The sequence below is a fragment of the Mastigoproctus giganteus genome, chromosome 8 (genome assembly GCF_048544385.1).
Source record: "Mastigoproctus giganteus isolate SK-2022 chromosome 8, ASM4854438v1, whole genome shotgun sequence".
NCBI classification, from domain to species: Eukaryota; Metazoa; Arthropoda; class Arachnida; order Uropygi; family Thelyphonidae; genus Mastigoproctus; species Mastigoproctus giganteus.
The window spans coordinates 226872964-226891339 of record NC_143582.1 but is presented as its reverse complement, the minus strand read 5'-3'; the positions used below and the strand labels follow the sequence as shown (position 1 = coordinate 226891339).

Genomic DNA, 18376 nt, shown 5'->3' with positions numbered 1-18376 from the left:
TGTCATTACTGTTATTAACATCCTTCCCCATCTTTTGTATCATCTGCAAAGTTTGACATTAAGCTTGATATACCTACATCGATATCATTGATAAATATACAAAACAATAATGGGCCCAACGCCGAACCCTGGAAGACACACTAATAACATTAGTCCGTGAAGAGCAACATCCATTGATTACCATTCTCTGTCTCCTGCCACTCAACCATCCTTTTATCCATTGTAGCAACTTGCCCTTAATTCCATACTGCCCCAATTTGTACAGTTAAACTTCATGTGCAACAGTATCAAAAACTTTCCTGAAATCCAAGTATATGATTTAAAAATTATTTTTTGCATCCAGTTCCTTTGTGATCATGTCACAGTATCCAATCAAATTGGTCAGACAAGACTTCCCCCTTAACAAACCCATGCTGTCTGAATTATTACTGCTGTCTTGTCTAGATGATCCTGCAATGCTTCTTTAACCGGTGACTCCATTATTTCCCTGGAACAGAAATTAAACTAACAGCTCTGTAATTACTCGTGTCACCCTTTGATTCCCCTTTGTGTACTGAAGATACATTTGTACATTTCCAGTCCGTGGGGACTTTCTCCGAGTCCAAGGATGCTCTCATAATTATGGCTAAGGGTTTGCTTACTTCCTTTAATATAACTGGAGAGATCCCATCTACCCCATGTGCCTTTCCTATGTTTAACTTCAACAATTTTCCCTCCACTTTGCTCTGTTATTACAAAATCATTGAACTCCCTCTTAGAGTCTGATAAACATCTAGCCCTCTCCTCCTTGATTAACTCTTCACATTTGAATGTAGATGAAAAATAATCATTGTTTGGCAGAATGATCATCTAGAGTCAAACCACTGACATCAAGTGGACCGATCTGATTCATCCCTTCCCTTTAGAGTTTATATAAGTAAAGAAGTCTTTGCTGTTTTTCTTTGCATCCTTTGCCAAAGATTTCTCATAATCTGCCTTTGCTTGCCTAACCTCCTTTGTAACTTGATTACATGCTAACTTGTATCTACCATAGGCTTCTGTGTTGCCTGACAATTTATGTGCATCCCATGCAATTTTCTTCTCTGCCACGAGTCTCATTAGTTCAACTGACATCCATTTGGGCCTAAACCTCCAATAGTATTTCTTAGTTGGAACAAAAAGACCAGTAGCTTCCAAAATTACTTCCTTGAATGCTTTCCAATTAGAATTTGCTGTTGGTAACATCATCAGTTGGTCTCACTGTATAGAACTTAAAAAATCTCTGAGACCAATGTAGTCACCTTTACAAAAGCATATAATAGAATAGAGACAATATAATAGAAGAGAGACAATATTAGCATTAGCATTAGTAGAGGCATTTGATGCAAGAAAGCAAGCTTATGCAGCATCAATATATTGTAAGCAGAACTTACCACAATGCCCCTTGATACTAAGAGAGACAGATACAATTCTAAAAGAAGGGTATGCTGATCCTGTTATGCAAAATAGTAGTGTGTTGCTATAGCTGTCCACTTTAACAGCAGCTCCATAATGAATCAAACATCTGGCAGCTGTAAAATTATGCCAAGGTATAATCAGAGGTGTGCATCCGGGTTTGTCTGAAGCATTAATCTGACTACCTGTTTCAAGAAGGGCTTTAGTTATACCTGAAAGGGGGAAAAAAATCATGTTAATTTCTTCATTGAAATTTAAGAATTTTTAATGATAATTTCCATATCTCCTGCTTATTTTAAAAGTATAGCTTTTCATAACAAGTTATATGGCAGTTATTTTCATATGGCAGTGAAGAATAATTACCAATTGAAAATTCCTGGACATTAAGAACACAGTATTAGTCTTTTTTGTCAAGTGATTCCAGTTCACTTATGTATCTGTCTTATTACATGGTTGGAAACTACAGAGCTTCCAACCATGGAAGCTCTTAACATTGACAAATGTAAAGTACTACATATGGGAAACAACTCCAGAGCAATGTATCAACTCTGTGGTACTACACTGACAGTGGTAGAAAATGAAAAGGACCTGGGGGTAATTGTGCAGGCAGATATGAAGTTCTCTGACAGTGCAGACGGGCTGCAAGAGTAGCTGATGGTGTCTTGTCAATGATATACAGGAATTTTTCTAGGAGGTGATTATTCCCTTGCATAAGGCAATGGTCAGGCCACACTTTGAGTACTGTATACAGTACTCAAAGTGTGGCCTGACCATTGCAGGTCTGGAGGCCTCATTTCAAATAGGATGTAGAGCTGCTGGAACGAGTACAGAGAAGGGCAACAAGATTAGTGAATGGAACAAAGGGGTACTCTTACGAAGAAAGGCTTAAGTTTTGCAAATTACAGTGTCTGGAGACTAGGCATCAGCAAGGTGATCTGATAGAGGTGTATAAAGCCTTGAATGGTTTGAGCATGCTCAATGGTGATGGGATTCTTCCTCTTGCTCCGAATAGCATTAGCATTAGTAGAGGCATTTGATGCAAGAAAGCAAGCTTATGCAGCATCAGCCCAAAAAAAAAAAAAAACCGACTTCCACTTCACCCCTCTGTTTGTTCAAAATACCTGTCCAGCTGAGCCTTAAACTTATTTAGGCTACCAACCTCCACCACAAGGGATGGAAGTCTGTTCCACCAACCAACCACCCGCTGGCTAAAGGCAAATTTCCGCACGTCTATCCTACATCTGTCTTTCCTCAATTTGAATTTATGCCCTCTCAGGTGATTTTTCTGAGCTAGAGGAAGAATCCCATCAGCATTGAGCATGCTTAAACCATTCAAGGCCTTATACACCTCTATCAGATCACCTCGCTGGTGCCTAGTCTCCAGACACTGTAATTTGCAAAACTTAGGTCTTTCTTCATAAGAGCACCCCTTTGTTCCATTCACTAATCTTGTTGCCCTTCTCTGTACTCGTTCCAGCAGCTCTACATCCTTCTTGAAATGAGGCCTCCAGACCTGTATACAGTACTCTAGGTGTGGCCTGACCATTGCCTTATACAATGGAATAATCACCTCCTTATCCCTGCTGGAAAAATTCCTGTATATCATTGACAATACTCCATGAGCTACTCTTGCAGCCCGTCTGCACTGCTCAGAGAACTTCATATCTGCCTGCACAACCACCCCCAAGTCCCTTTCATTTCTCTACTACTGTCAGTGTAGTACCACAGAGTTGATACGTTGCTCTGGGGTTGCTGTTTCCCATGTGTAGTACTTTACATTTGTCAATGTTAAACTTCATTTGCCACCTCTCAGCCCATCTGCTCAACCTTTCCAGATCCTGTTGCAGTAGCATAGTGTCAGTAGTGTCCTTGACAACCCTGCCAACCTTTGTATCGTCTGCAAACTTGGACATTAAGCTTGATATACCATCATCAATATCATTTATAAATACAGAAAACAATAATGGACCCAACACTGAGCCCTGAGGGACTCCACTAATAACATTAGTCCACGATGAGCAGTGTCCATTGATTACCACTCTCTGTCTTCTCCCCCTCAACCACCCCTTTATCCATAGCAGCAATTTGCCTCCAATGTCACACTGCTCCAATTTGTGTAGCAGTCTTCCATGTGCAACAGTATCAAAAGCCTTTCTAAGATCCAAGTATATAATATCAAAGTTATTCCCTGCATCCAGTTCCTTTGTGACTGCATCATAGTATCCAATCAAGTTGGTCAGGCAAGACTTCCCCTTAACAAAACCATGCTGTGTCTGAGCTATAACTGAAGTCTTGTCTAAATGATCCTGCAGTGCTTCTTTAACCAGTGCCTCCATTAATTTTCCTGGAACAGAAGTTAAGCTCACAGGTCTATAATTACTTGTAAAGTAATTATAGACCTGTGTCAGCCTTTGATCCTCCTTTGTGAATTGGGGTCACATTTGCACATTTCCAGTCTATGGGTACCTCCCCTGAGTCCAAGGAAGCTCTCATAATTATGGCTAAGGGTTTGCTTACTTCCTTTGCTGCCTCCTTTAATATAACTGGATAGATCCCATCCATCCCGGGTGCCTTTCTTGTGTTTATCTTCAACAGTTTCTCCTCCACTTTACTCCCAGTTATTTCAAGATTCTGTAGCTTACTGCTAGAGTTGAATACACTTCTGGCATTCCCCTCGCTGAATAACTCCTCATGTGTGAATGTCGATGCAAAATATTCATTTAGTTTGTTAGCTACCTGAGCAGGATCATCAATAGTTGACCCATCAATATCAAGTGGACCAATCTGATTCATCCCCTTCCTTCTAGAGTTTACATAAGTAAAGAACTCTTTGCTGTTTTTCTTTGCATCCCTTGCCAATAATCACCTGAGAGGGCATAAATTCAAATTGAGGAAAGACAGATGTAGGATAGACGTGTGGAAATTTGCCTTTAGCCAGCGGGTAGTTGGTTGGTGAAACAGACTTCCATCCCTTGTCGTGGAAGTTGATAGCCTAAATAAATTTAAGGCTCAGCTGGACAGGTGTTTCGAACGAACGGAGGGGTGAAGTGGAAGTGGGTTTTTTTTTTTTGGCTGATGCTGAATAAGCTTGCTTCCTTGCATCATATGCCTCTGCTAATTTTTTTTTTTTTTTTTTTTTTGATTTGGTAGTTGTTGGCTCATCGGCTTCTGTGGCCATATTGCACCTCCCAAGGTTTTTTTGCAGTACTTTGATCCAAGCCCGAGGTGGGAATCGAACCCGCAACCTTTGGGTTGTCGGGCAGGTACTTTACCCACTCGGCTAGCCTGGTCTGCACCTCTGCTAATGCTAATGAGATTGGTTAGACAAGATTTCCACTCAACAAACCCATGTTGCATCTGAACTATAACTGCAGTCTTGTGTAGATGATCTGACATTGATTCTTTAAGCAGTGACTCCATTATTTTCCAAAGAACAATTAACAGGTCTGTAATTACTCGTGTCGCCCTGTGATCCCCTTTAAGAATAGGGGATACAATCTCACACACCTCCAGTCTGGAAGACCTCCCATAAATCCAAGAATGCTGTCATAATTATGACTACAGGCTTGATTAATTGCTTTGCTGGCTGTCTTAATATAACTAGATAGATACCATCCACCTTGGGTGTCCTTCTTACGTGTTTAACTAAAACAATTCAACAATGAACAGCAATTTATTAATTTGTTTCAATGTAGTACAACATCAAGGCAACTCGTTGTGATGGCGGAGTTTGTTTTGCTGTGAGCAATACTGCAAGCAGATGAAAGAAGTCAACCTTCCTAAGTCAATATTAGTTACATTAAATATTAAAAGCTTCTGTGAAACATGTTGGATTAAATTTGATATGTTTCCTTGCAGCAAAACTAGTGATGGGGATAACTGTACATGGCATTATCATAATCAATACAGTGAAGAAATATAGAAAAGAATAAAAAAAATTAATAAAATAGCAGTATTAAAAAACATAAAACATATATAAATAGACATAAAAAATAAAAATAGATAAGTATATTGTCATATAACTACACCATGGTGCATTATATGACAATACACTTATTTTTTAAAATTTTTATTTGTATATATTTTCTATTTTTTTATGCCATAATTTCTTTCTTTTCTTTACTGTTTTCTAAATTTCTTTGTTCTATTACTTTACTCTTTTTTCTTAATTAATTCACTCTGTTACTTGTATCACTTATATTCATTATGGTCATTGGGTACTTTCTATCTGCCTTTGTCCATAAAACTCCCTGCTTTTTTTTTTCCTTTTATATATACACAGTAGACTTTCGAAATAATGGCACTTTTGGGGATTCAAGGTGCTGTTATTTCGATTTTTCCGTTATCTAGAAAGTTTTACTTTTAATGTATTTAATGCAGAAATGATGAGGCCAAATAAGAAATAGAGAGATTAAGAATGCAATTTTATTAAATCCACATAAAAAAAAAACATAAACATGCTGATGATCCAACGTTATACTATACCATTAATACACTCCTACTTACACCCCATTCTATTTTCTTTATTATATCATCAAGATTAGTCTGTGGGGTAGCACAGTGGTATCACCATCGTCCTCCCCACACCAGGTGAAAAAGGCCCGGGTTAGAATCCCATCAATGACACGAGGAACTTTTATGGGCTTTTTTCACTCTATGGCTGAGTTAGTCAGTCTCAGGCATAGATAGCAAGGTTTTTTCTGCAGAAACTGAGATTTTTCAGCCAGCAAAACAGACAAATTGAGCAGAGAACACACAATTTACAGAAACAATACACATGGGTATATGAATTAACTTTCAGGGTGACCCTAATGTAACAGTTTGGATTATATCAAATTTGTCACTAAGCTTTAATGTTGCTCTTCTTTTCTTCTCTGTATGAGGTTTATTAACTTCAGGGGCCATAGTGTGGGGTATCTAATTTAAAATAAAAGCAGTATAATCTATGATATCAGTACAGAATTCAGTTTGAAAGTGGCGAATATGATAAACAAATACAGTAATCATGTGACTTGCCGTTTTCTTTTTTCAGGCATTGCAGGACATCTGTGCTGTATGTGTACATCCAATCTCAATGTGCCATTATTTTGACAGTCTACTGCAGTGGTCTCAAACTGGCGGCCCGCGGGCCGCATCCGGCCCTAAAGGTTAGGTTGAAAGAAATGGATCTAACCCAATTCTATAAATATCTTTCGAAAGATAAACATGGTCAGTTAAAATCATATGCACGGGGATTTATATATGTATTTGGGAGTACTTACCAATGCGAAAAGACATTTTCGAAAATGAAATATGTAAAATAGCAATACAGATCATTATTAACGGATGACCATTTGCAAACAACTTTAATGATAGGCAGGTCTCACTTCGAATTCCAGTTTGATGAAATATCTCAGAAAAAAAACAATTACATTCATCGCATTAGTACAAAATTTAACCAGTTCTATAATACGTTTATTAATAAATGGAAATATTTTATTCATTTTTTGTAAGTGTCAGCATGTGTATAAATATTATGTAAAATATCACTTCCTAATAAAAAGATTTTGAACCTGTTTTTTTTTTTTTTTTGTTGTTGCTCTATGAGTAGAATTAAACATGTAAATATCTTCGAGCTTGCTACCTGGCCCGCCGAGCCTAAAAATTTTACGATCCGGCCCTTTCCAAAAAAAGTTTGCCGACCCCTGCTTTCGATGTTACCTACCTTCCCTAAACGTTTGTACCAATATTTTTGAGACACCCTGTATACAGTAGAACCTGGATAAGAAATTCCCGCATTCTACTAGGTTTGGTTTCTTAATTCCCACTATTATTAATTAACTCTCTATATTAATAATGTATAATTTTCCCGGGTAAAAAGCTTTCTCGCATACGCGTTACGCGATAAAGAATGTACAGCTTATTATTAAAATGAAGTTTTCCCACTTAATGCGATTTTTAAATACAGAAATTATTTATTTTTATATTTAAAAAATACGAAATAATATAAACAATTTGGTAATCGAACAAGTTAGTGCACAGTATCATTTAAATCCACTCTTCAAAAATTTGGTTAGTAGTTTGTGAAAACTACCAAAACTATAAATTGAAATTGATAATATAATTTTCGTAATATAACTTACACTTTCAAAAATAACTTATATATAAAGAACAATGTAATAAAATAAAAGTGTATATTGGGATATTTAGATATATTCAAGAAATTTTCAGAGAACTTTTAAATTTTTTATTAAAAATATTTTATTATCACTACGTTTCCCAAGTTATTTATAACAGTAAACCTAATAAAATAAATTTTTATTCGGAAATATCACTTTATCAGTATTTATTTCGAGAGCACAAAATGGCTGCGTATCCTCAGAGTTTGTAACTTCAAAAGCTAGTTTGGCGGAAGTTGGCCATCAAGGTGCATAAAATGGGAAGTAAATGTGTGCTTTTCAACCCCATCCCCTTTTCTGGTTCCCCCTGAAGCAATCACACCTACAAAACCTACTGAGAACCGGTGGTGGGAATAATGATTAATAATTCCATTATATTATTCTTATCTTCCTTCATGGATTAGGCGATCCGCCTGTTCCGATCTCGAAAAGGTCTGCCCATCTTTTCTTTGGTCTTCCTCTGTCTCTTTTTCCTTTTGCTCTATATGTATAAGTTAATTTAGGAAATTTATTATCTTCCATTCTTTTTACATGTTCTTTCCATCTTTGTCTATATTCTATAATTTTTCCATTAATTGAGTAAATCTTTAATTCTTTTCTAATATTTACGTTTGGTATTTTATATAATTTTGTACATCCTTTAACATATCTTAAAAACTTCATTTCTGCAGTTTGTATTCTATTAGTGCCTCTTTGTTTCGGTATCCATTTTTCAGAACCATAAAGTGTTGGTATTGCCATTACTTTGTAAAATTTCAATTGTGTTTCGTTCCTTGTTTTCTTAGCCAGAGTTCTTTTTATTGTTCCACATATAATTTGAAATTTCGCCAATTTCTGGTTCATATCTTCTTCGACGTCATGTTATATCCCATCCTAGATATTTAAAATGTTTCACTTGTTCTAATATTTTATTGTCTATAACTATTTTTGTTCTCACCGTATTTTTCCCCTTAAAAGCCATTTTTATAGTTTTCATGGTTGATATTTTTCTGTCATTTGGTTTAATTTAAATACTGCTCTTTGTAAATTATCTTCACTATCTTGAATAATTACTTGATCATCTGCAAATAACAGTGTATTAATCTTATTCTTTGTATTTAAATATATACCTGTATTAATTTCTTCTTTTCATTTACATATCATATCCTCGATATATATGTTAAATAGCGTTGGTGACAAGCTACATCCCTGTCTAACTCCTTTATATTATATTATTCAAAGGAAATAATCAAATGATTTCTTATTAGGGAATTAATTTCCATCCTAGAATGATTTTCTACCATCGAATGATGTTTCTACTATCGAAATAAACGAATAATTTTCCATAACCCAATGAATCATTCGCATGATATGAGCATAATCGAAATGATCGGATGATTTGTTATAATCGAAATAATCAATAATGCCTATCTCTACTGCAAACATGTACTAAAAATTAGAGCGAGATATTTCATTGCATCGTTGTATAAGGCACCGCGTTATATAAATCTGAACGAGGATTTGTAATCGTAACGATTTATAACGCTACCACGCGTTATAAACATTGGCAGCATGGTGCAAGTACACCACCACCTTTGGATTTCGAGTATACATTTTTAATATTTTCATTAATTTATTGAAACATAAAATGTTGCATGTATTCGAAAACTTGGTGAATAAAAAAATTATTCTCACGTGCACCATCTTGTAAAATATCCTACCGGCGCTCAATGCTACCATGTTTTATTTATTTATTGCCAGAAACAACAATTCCACCTAAAAACAAAAAAGCGACATTATACAAAAGTATACTGTACATAAAAGAGGGAGAGAAAAGTGTATTCGCAAGATAATACATTGCAGTATATACGACTTTAAATAGACAGTTTCTAATTAAATTACGTTTTGATCGCATTAATCAAAATATATAATAAAGGAAAAATGATACTTAACAAAGTTACATGATAACCGAGGTAATGTGACATTATATGATTAGCTAAATATGGATAAGATAAATGGAGTTTGCATCTCTTTTAAAAATTTTTCGAAAGAGAAAAGTCAATTTGGAGTGTCGTGGTTTTAATCAAAGGTAGACTGAAAACTATTTCTTCATTGTGTACGACGATAAAGCAGTGTGTTTGGTGTGTAAGGAGACTGTCAGTTTTTAAAGAATATAATTTAAAACACTATCATTTCAAGCATAAATATTATGATCAATATAAAGGAGTGTTGCAAAAAGAAGTGTTCAAAGTTGGAAAACGAATTAAGAAAACAAAGTACACCGAAAACGTATCAGTCAAGAAATTTATCCGCCAGTTTAAGTTATTTAAGTGCCAGTTATCAAGTTGCACATTTGATCACTTTTTGAAAGTAAACCATTCACTGATGGTGAATTTGTTAAAAGTTGTGGAAGAAATTTGTCTGGAGAATCGAACAATGATACAAGACATTACTTTGTCTCGACAAACAGTTATGCGAAGAGTAGAAGATATTGGAAAGAATTTGTTTCAAAAACTTTTGGAAAATATAAAACAAACGAAATATTTCAGTGTGGCACTGGATGACAGTACTGATATAAATGACACAGCCCAACTCCTTATCTTTATATGTGGAATTAATGATACTTTTTTTACCAGTTGAAGATTTATCCGACTTACAGAGTATGCATGGAATGACTACAGGTGAAACTCTTTTTGAAAATTTTTGCCTATCTATTTAAAAGTTTGGATTAAATATTAGAAACTTGGGAATTGTTGAGGAGGCTTCCATCCTGCAGTGGGTTGATAATGGCTGAATTTTTTTTTTTTTTTTTTTTAGTTTTATCAGAAACCTGGTAGGAATCACAACTGATGATGCAAAAAATATGATTGGTAAAAAATTGAGCTTATTGGTAGAATAATCAAGGAAATGAGAGATATCAGAGCTGAATCTCCGATTGCAATTCACTGCATTGTGCACCAAGAGGCTCTATGGGAAAGTATTGGATCTCCAACACGTTATGAATGTGGTTATTTCACTGCAAATTTTATAAGATCATGTGGCCTTGATCACCGTATGATTCTACAGTTTCTTTCAGAACTTGAAGCTGAATACAAAAATGTAATTTTGTATAGTGCAGTAAGATGTCATAGCATTGTTATATCGTTTCTTTAAACTGCTTAATCAAAACAACTATCTAATATGGAGTGAGTGTTTAAGTTTGCAATTCTTACAGACATTTCTAGTCACTTAAATGCTGTTAATTTAAAACTACAAGGGAAAGGAAATTTAGCCTTTGATTTTGTATGGCGGCATCAAATCATTTCAGAATAAATTGTTATTATTTAAATCTCAAATTGAGCAAGACAATTTAATTCACTTTGAATGTTGTACCCAGCAAAAAGGAAACATTTCGAAAGAATCGTTGCCTTTCGTTATTACAATAACTTTTTTTGAGTTTGAAAGTCGATTTGCTGATATAAGATCCCACGAAAAGGACATAAGCTTGTTTGAGAATCCATTTACTTCTATGGCTGAAAACTAGAGTCCCAGCTTGCAACTCTTGATCTTCAAGCCAAAATATGGTTCAAAAATAAGAATATAGACTGCGAAATCAACAACCTAAATTATACAAGGCTCTCCCATCTGAAGATCTCCCGTTAATAAAAGAAAATGCCTACTTTGTTCGCTATACTCTTGTATGTGGAACATTGATACACATAGAAATTCTTCGTGTGCTAATAGTAGGACTACGTTCTACTGACTGAAGAATGTGTTCTATTTCATCCACATTTTGCTCATTTGCACGTTCAGAAGAAATACGAGCGCTGGGTAGTGTACCAGTCTCACGCAGTTTGGTGTAAACAGTATTAAACGCTTTTGAATCTAGTATTCTGCAGTTAGGTAACTGTCAACGGTATTATTTACAAGCAGCAGTAGCACTTCCACTACAAAAACGATAGACAAACGCCATATCGGCATATTCAGCATGTGTGAAGATGTGCGGCATTCTTAACCAAGAACTATATATAATTGCCCATCAACTTTGTAATATTTCTTTCTGGTACTTCTGTTGTATATCCTGCTGGAATTTCTCTTCATACGCTTCACTAACATTGCCCAGATATATTCTGAAAAAATCCAGATGATGGTGCAAGTCATAGTGCTTGATCGACTTTATGCATCCCATTTTTCCAGATTTTCAATCAACTTGTCAACTAGTTTGTAATGTTACCAAGAAACAGAAACCAATTCACTACAAACCAAAATGAATACCATAAATATTTTTCAGCATTCATCACTTTGTCTTCCAGTTAGTTTGAAGCCATCACCTGCTTAACTTTTGAATCAATAAATATGCCATCTTTCACTTTTGCATCTGACAATTTTGGAAACATCAACTGTACATGCTTGAAGATGTCGCCATGAATTTCTATGAAATAAAAATTGTTTGACCAATCCCAAGTCAGTAAGGAGTGGTTTAATCAGGGTTGTTTCTTGGAATTAATTGATTCTTTACACTGTGTGCACCAATCTGAAAGTGAGATCAGGGAGAGTTTCTCCTCTCTTATAATGCTGATCTGCTGTCCCAGAAGCAGAGATACCAAAGATGTTATTGAAGCTACCTTTCAAACCCATAAGGAAAGCAGTATCTTGCAACTTACAGAAATATCCCATTTATACCAATGTATTTGATCTTCTCTAACATGTTTCACATTTCCATATATTATTTATTTTTTTTTCTAAATATGAACGCCAAAAATGGATGGGTGTATATTCCCATTTTTAAGCAACTCAGCTTTCAAACTTTTCCTTGAACTGTCTATAAAAAAGATAGCAATCTTCTGAATTATGACTGATACTAATTTCTTAATAACGTGCTATTCAAGTCAAAGCTGAAACAGTGCAAAAACATGCATAAATGACATGTCTTTATCTGTATTTGGCAGTCTTGCAACTGGGATCTAGGAGATTCAGTTTAATCAAAATCCTCAGCCATTTCTGAAGTTTTATCTGGAAGGGTAATTCCGAAATGGGAAGTGCGCGTGTGAACTCCTACAGCCATCTATACCAGAATATATAGATATTCTGGTTAAATTCAATTTATATAGTAGGAATATAATTTTTTTTTTTTTTTTTTTTTTCTCTTTATACTCCAGCACGACAACTAAGTCAGCAGAGTTTACAGTAAATCGTCAATACAAATATTATCGTATTTAGTAGTCACGGGCTTGAAGAACCACGGTCCACTCAAGAAACGTGTGCTATGCACTCTCGCTCCTGACCGCTCGGCTACGTCAGGCCTAAATAACAGTTAATATATAATAGTTAAGAAGCAAAATAAGTAGAAAAATGGAAATAACAAAAGTTATAGTATGTCTAATGCTCCAAAACGTGCAGTGCAGCAGTAGAGGAAGCAAAAGGATATACTGTATATATATATATATATATATATATATATATATATATATATATGAAGTTATGTAAAAGAATATAAGAAATATAAATTTTTATGCTAAATTCTCCAATTTATCTAGTTAGTATTATAATCAACTAAAAAAAATTGTTATATATATATATACACACACACACAAGATATAGCTAAGTCATACTAATTCCAATATTAACAAAATAAACAATCAATATTACCATAATGTTGTTACTGAAAACGCCTACATCGAAAGGTGCATCAACAGGGGCTAGAGTCTCTCAATATATGCCATTAATAATAACATGAGCTATCAGGTCACACCTTACATGCTAGCCTCACCAATATTCATATATACTAAATATAGTATACATAATAGCTTTAAGATTAAATTTATGTAGCTAAATGAACTAATGTAACCAAAATAAATATGAAACTCGTAATAAACAATTAGAACGGCAGACTGGCAAAGTATAACTGCTAGCCCTACAGATAGTCAAACTCTTAAACATTAATGGAATATTTACACGAGTATTACCATAGCAAAATGGGCAGGAGGAAAGAATAGTGAGGGCATAAGCCCAAAAAACAGGCGAAAGGAATAGGCAACAAGTATAGCAATAGTACCTCAATCTCCCTCGAATTACTCTAATAGATTTTGAGGCATAAGATACAAGAGTTAGATAGCATAGAGATAAAAGTAGAGGTTAAGACAGCAAACTTTATCTTTATGCTATCTAACTCTTGTATCTTATGCCTCAAAATCTATATCTGCGGTAGGTGACACAGAAACCTACTTCAGATATAAGCTAGTCTGTAATCAAGTCACAAAGGAGGTTATGCAGGCAAAGGCAGATTACGAGAAATCTTTGGCAAAGGATGCAAAGAAAAACAACAGAGTTGTCTACTTATGTAAACTCTACAAGGAAGAGGATGAATCAGATTGGTCCACTTAACATAAATGGTTCAACTATTGACGAACCTGCTCAAGTAGCTGATAAACTGAACGAGTATTTTTCTGTATTCATTAATGATAGATAATGGTATATATCAGGCTTAATGTCCAAGTTTGCAGAAGATACGAAGGTCGTCAGTGTTGTTAATGACAGTACGCTGCTGCAACAGGATGTAGAAAAGTTGAGCAGATGGGCTGAGAGGTGGCAACTGAAGTTTAGCATTGACAAATGTAAAATACTGCATATGGGAAGCAGTAACCCCAGAGTAATGTATCAACTGTGTGGTATTACACCGACAGTAGTAGAGAGTGAAAAGGACCTGGGGTAATTGTGCAGGCAGATATAAAGTTTTCTGAGCGGTGCAGACAGGGTGCAAGAGTAGCTCATGGTTTGTTTGTCAATGACGTACAGGAATTTTTCTAGCAGGGATAAGGAGGTGATTATCCCCTTGTATAAGGCAATGGTCAGGCCACACCTTAAGTACCTCCTACAGGTCTAGAAGACTCATTTTAGGAAAGATGTTGAGTTGCTGGAACAAGTATAGAGAAGGGCAATGAGATTGGTGAAATTGTTGCTGTTACCAAGAAAGGCTTAAGTTCTGCAAATTTCAACTTCTGGAGATTAGGCACCTGCGAGGTGATCTGATTGAGGTGTATAAGGCCTTAAATGATTTGAGCAAGCTCGATGAGACTCTTCCAATTGCTCGATTGCTCACCTGAGGGAACATAAATTCAAAAAATGAGGAAAGAATCGTAGAATAGGTGTGCAGAAATTTGTCTTTAACCAGCAAGTGGTTGATAGTTGGTGCAATCTTCCGTCTGTTGTAGTGGAGGTCAACAATTTAAATAAGTTAAGATTAAATAAGTTGAGGCTGAACTATACAAATATTTGGAGTGAATGGATGAGTGAAATGGGAAGGAGTTTTTTTTTTTTTTTTGGCTGATGCTATACAGGGTGCTTCAGGAGGAATAATAAATATTTTGGGAGGTTATAGTATTGTTTATTCTGAGTAAAAAAGTTCGTATTAACATGTGTCAGATGCTCAATGGATATGGAGATAGAGCTGTTTGAAAGTAGCACACACAGCTCCCTGTATCATATGTAACGAAGAAGCAATTATAACCTGACGCTGTTTGGTATTAGAAGTGTTGTTAAGGATGATCACTGAAAGGTAAAAATATTCAAATGCATTTTTAATGACCTGTTGGTTTTTTAGCTTGTTGCTAAGGGTACCAATCTTGTTGAAAAAAGATTGATACTCTTTTTTTTTCTATAGAATATAAAGCATAGAAAAAAAAATATATATATTTATTTAATGGCTTAAAAGTTTAACATAAAATAAGAAAATAAATAAATATTAAGCTATCATCAGGTTATAATTGCACATTCACGTTTTTCGGATCTGGTACCTTCGAGAGGGGTACCGCTAAATTATGTTATAATTGGCATTATTTTAAATTTTATATCGGATTTATTAATTGGATTTGAAGTGCTAAATTATATAGGGGCCTATCGGTTACTGTTTATGTCTTATTACCTTTACTTCCCCCTCCCTGTTGGTTATTTTATTTTACGTTATTTTTATGTTAATTTTCGTTAAATACTACTGGCTTATGTTTTGTTTTATTTTGAATTATCGGATATATATATATATATATACATACTAAATAGATACGTTATAGTGTAAAGTTAATATCTTTAAAGTTTGAAAATCCATATAGCCATAGTCCTGCCATATCTCCAGTATACATGAAAACCAAAATATAAATCATATTAAGTAAATTAATAAAATAATAAGCCCAACACAGGAAAATTATTTTGCAAGGAACTTTGTCGAGGGCTAAACCCTTACAAAATAACCAACCCATGCTAGACTGAGCCATCGGTTTCTGTTATCATCTGCCTGTATACTAAAGCCAAAATAATATAATAGTGGAAATGTGGAATAATTTAGTATAACATTAACGTAAGATTTGAGACAAATGTAAGTCTAGAATGCCAAAACAACAAGTGTCGTACCGTAATACATAACAACAATTTATAAATGATACAGGCTGGATGATATTTAGCCCGACCGATCGCTACCACATTATAAGCACAACTGAGTAATTATTAAAATTTTTGCTGAACACAATTTAGCATAAAATTTTGCAGAAAATAGCTAATAAAGCTAACCGAAGGAGAACGGAAAAATGTATAGTAGAGCAATAGTACCTCACTCCCCCTCGAATTACTCTAATAGTTCGCGAGGTATGAAAAATAAGGCAAGAGGAAAGCTAAAAGCAAAAAGAAAGAAAAGGTCAATTTATCGATAGTACATCGGATATTAACCGGGAGCGTAACTTCCCGACCCTAAAAGTAGGGATCCTGGTTAGGTAGTAAAGGCCTGTAAAAATATATCAATCGAATAAAAAGAAAAAGAAGAAAAAGAAAAAGGAAAAAACGGAATGGCTAATTCCTAATAAAGTTTACTTTAAGTAGGACATAAATAATGTCAGATAAAGTCAAATTGTCAGTAATGCTAAGAGAACGAAAGACGGAACCTGTCAGATAAGGTCGAATTGTCAGTAATGCTTAGAGAACAAAAGAGGGGACATGGTAAAAACCCCGTAAGGAATCTACCAAGCATACTTTACCGTAGCCCAAGGCGGGAAAAACAAAACGCCTGCAGCAACCTCACTAGACTTATATAACTACAAAGCGTCATGCGCCACCTAAGATTTGTCAAGAATTAGCCGGTGTTTTTTGGATGAACAAAAGCATAATAGCGCCCTCTATAATAGAGAAAACAAAACCAATAATACTCAGATGTAGAAGAGAAATCCTAGTATAATATAGAATTCATTCCTACTGTAAAGAACCCATATAGGTACCACGTTTCTAAGGCGTAAGCTATATATAGCGAGTTCAAAACAGCAGTCCCTAGTATGTACATGTATATACAAAGGCTAATTAGTACACCACTCGCTATATCTATACCCTATATTAAAAAACAATAATGATTACATTAAGACCACGGCAATATCCAAAATGTATATAACAGTTTAATAAACTGCCTGCCTAATATTTTCGATAATTTCCAACTGGTTTAAATTATCGTGGTACTTTTTTAGTGCTATGGATAAAGCAGTACTCATATGTTTCAAAATGAAATTATATGGGAAACCGTTATCCAATAATTTATGCTTAAGATCGATAAGCGCATATATAACATCACTTTTATTATTACAAATATATACTCTTCTGATAGTTTGTGTCACTATAATGTTTTTAAGTATACGTACAGAGATATTAATACCCCAACGGGTTAAGTCTATAGTTTTGAAATTGAATTCTTTGCGTTTGTCAAATAGCTTGGTAGATAGTGTATTATTATTAATCTGAATATCTATGTCCAGATATGCTACTTTAAAAGGGTCACCGTTGTTAGTGACTTCTAGAACCAACTCCTGCGGGTAGTGTTTAACCGCTTCTGTAAGAAAGCTAGTATTGTTGAACACAATTATTCTATATATATATATACATATATATATATAGAATATATTATTGCATTTACTTCTTTTTTTTTTTTTTTTTTTTTTTTCCATCATTCTTGGGCAAACCCAGGATTATTCTCTGCGAAAACTGAAGTCATATTTGGAATTTGGAATCAACATACCAAAATTTTAAACACACCAAAAAAAAAAAAAAAACATAAACAGCACCTATTACACAGTGTGCCAGGTAACCACTGTCTAACAGATGCTGTTGTACTATGTAATTAGGCTTATGTTTCATTATAGCAAAGGGTAGAAACAAAGCTTCTACCCTTACACTGAAATATTATTTCAAAGTAACTGTGAAGCTCCTGGTATTACTGCAATCACTTTGATCTTTATTATTTATAAGTATTATACACAGAAAGAACAAGGGTGTTTAAAATTTTATACAAATTGCAAAACTAAAATAAATAATATTAAAAATAAATTTCAAAAATTATTTTTCTTATTTCACTTGCAGTTCCTACAATAATGAAATACATATATAAAAAAAATTATTTTTTAATTTTCCCCAAGTAATATGCAGCGTAACTAATAACACTTGATTTATTACTTCAAATGTTAAAAAAAAATTCAAATTATATGAAATCTAGTATAATCGGTTTAAAAACATATAAAGTACAATAAAAGTGATAAATACACCAATAAACTTATGGATGCAAATCAAATCTAGATGATCCTTACTCATTTAAAGTAAGATTGCAGAACGGATGTGACACATTGTTTACTCGGGAACTTCCGATTATAGGATAAATAATTGCACAGGTGGAGCCACTTGTAATAGCCAATTGTATAATCCTCTAGATTTTGAATTTTAATCTGTAATTTTGTGTACTCTAAAAGGCAAAAAACAAATAATGGATTTCTCATTTAGATAAAAGTTAGTAAACTTCAGCTAAACAA

At 34.5% G+C, this 18376-nt stretch overlaps 1 long non-coding RNA gene across 4 annotated transcripts in view; it reads right to left on the bottom strand.

Moving 5' to 3' along the window:
• Positions 1-18376, bottom strand: part of LOC150082381 (uncharacterized) — a 255841-nt gene that overhangs the window by 109273 nt on the left and 128192 nt on the right. For 2 of the 4 annotated variants that reach the window (XR_016547320.1, XR_016547323.1), the window contains exon 2: positions 1413-1646. The exons of 1 other annotated variant lie outside the window; for it this stretch is intronic. This is a non-coding gene — a long non-coding RNA (uncharacterized LOC150082381). Of the gene's footprint in view, positions 1-1412; positions 1647-18157; positions 18310-18376 lie in introns of all 4 variants that reach the window. One more of the 4 variants, XR_016547322.1, reaches the window with a different exon arrangement.